At 50.2% G+C, this 1,977-nt stretch overlaps 1 protein-coding gene across 3 annotated transcripts in view; it reads left to right on the forward strand.

Annotated features, from left to right (window-relative positions):
- The first annotated feature begins 1,334 nt into the window (after positions 1-1,334).
- MRPS17 (mitochondrial ribosomal protein S17) overlaps positions 1,335-1,977 on the forward strand; it is a 2,968-nt gene continuing 2,325 nt past the window's right edge. Inside the window, exon 1 of one of the 3 annotated variants that reach the window (XM_005872015.2) lies at positions 1,335-1,422. The gene's annotated coding sequence lies outside the window, so the exon portion shown is untranslated. The other 2 variants (XM_005872016.2, XM_014544430.1) reach the window with 2 other exon arrangements.

Consider the following 1,977-nt stretch of genomic DNA (forward strand, 5'->3'; position numbering starts at 1 on the left):
TAGGGTTAAATGAGGTCATAAGGGTGGGGCCCTAATCCAATGAGATTGGTGTCCATATAAAAGAAGAGGAGACACCAGCATCGTTCCCTCTCTCTCTCTCTCTCTCTCTCTCTCTCTCCATTCAGCCTCCAATCTCTTCAGCCTTTATTCTGTCTTCCACACTCCTACCAGAATGATCTTGAAAGCTAGCAAAACTATTCCTATTTTCCAAAGGCTCCCCATTACTTACATGAAAAAGTGAGGTCCTTGATGAGAAATGCCTCCTGGAGTAGAAGGCTGTCTTTGTCCAGCTTCAATCCCTGCCACTCTTTCCCTCACTCCATATTCTGGCGGTCCCAGACTCCTGCTTATCCTACTACAATTCCCTCACACCCCAGCCCCTGTGTTCATGCTCTCCTTTAAGCCTTGGGTGCCCTCCCTACATCCCATGTCCCTCTCCTCTCAAGTTCTGCTCCTCTGGCCAGGGGCTATGTATTGATCAAGTCTCCTCTCTACAAAGTTAGACACTCCTTTCTCAAAGCTCTCATTACTCCTGCTTGTTTTATAATTCTTTCTTTACTCACCTGTTCCTACTAGACTGTGGATGTTCTAAGAGTGGGGGTCTCCTTTGGTTCATTTTTTTCTCTCTTGTCTCGTGTCTAGCACAGAATCTGAGAATAAGTTTTCCATAAATGTTTGCTAAAGAAGAAATGGGTGTTGGACAGACTAACGTAGGAATAAATGATTTTCCCAGCCTTCCATCAGGTGTTGCTAAGATGTTTCAGTGATCAAAGACAATTGACCACACCCATATCATGGCCCTCAGATTGTGCTGGTAGCCTATTGTTTTCTGTTCCTTTTAGTAATTCCCGAACAGGAGCCTAATATATTCCCAGATTTCCCTCTATCTGAAAAGGCATCATCACGTAGCATGCTCGTGGCCCATCTAACCCCTTTAAAATTTGCAAGTATATACGCACCCACACCGGACTTCTACCCGTCTCCCACATATTGAGAAACAACACCTAAAATCTTAAAAAAATACAAAAGTTTATCTTAAAAGCAGTTGTGGAGGCAGAAATTCTTAAGTATTTAAGTCTCAGCATTTAGCAGCGTCTCATGTTTCAGTATTTGATGAATCAATGGAGTTCCTTTGATCTGGAAGGCCTTGTCCAACGCTCGGGAGGGAGCTCAATGGAAGAAGAGGAAACCGAACTGAATAGGAGAAGATCCACTACGCCCCCAGCGACTCTCTTTAAGGCCCGCGGCTCCCTTTAAGTCGTGTGGGGTGTGCGGGGTCCTGCCTTTAACCCCGCCCAGAGCCGAGGAGACCTGCGACCAATGAGAGGGGCGGTCCGAGGCGGAGCGACCTGCGTGCGGCGTGACGTAACCACGTCCAACCGGTTCTCCGCGGGTCGCGCGCTAGCACTTGAGGGTGAGGAGGTGAGAGCGGGCCACGAGACCACGCACCGCAGCTGCAGGGGTGGGATCGGGCTCCCGGGTGAAAGTCCTCGGGACGAGTGGAGCCTCCCGATCTCGGGATTGTCCACCGGAGCGGAGGGGTCACCCGCCCCCAGCCTTCCCCGGGCCGAGTGGGCTGTGCTCAGTATGAACTGACTGATGCGAACGCAGCCCTGAGTCCAGGTCTCCGTCACCGCCAGGGCACCCCCGCCGCTCCACCGAGGCCTTGCGCGCCGCGAGGAGCCCGCGGGGTGGAAAGAAATGAGGGACAGCAGTAAAGGCCAGCGTTTGTGCGCGTTGAGCTCCTCAGAGCGCTCCTGTGAATAGGCCCTGTTGTTATTCCCATTTTGCAAAGGTGGAAACAGGCTTAGAGGAGTTAAATTTGCAGCATTGTAAACTGTACAGGTGGGCGGTTGGGTAATTAAGGAAATAGGGAATCGTGTGAGCATCTCTAAAGTGGTGATCCCAGAAGGCCAACAAAAGCCGTTTTTTAACTTGGGCAGTTCTAGTGACAAAATGCATTTAGTGAGTCATAAC

The sequence above is a fragment of the Myotis brandtii genome, unplaced genomic scaffold (assembly GCF_000412655.1).
Source record: "Myotis brandtii unplaced genomic scaffold, ASM41265v1 scaffold363, whole genome shotgun sequence".
In the NCBI taxonomy this organism is placed as follows: Eukaryota; Metazoa; Chordata; class Mammalia; order Chiroptera; family Vespertilionidae; genus Myotis; species Myotis brandtii.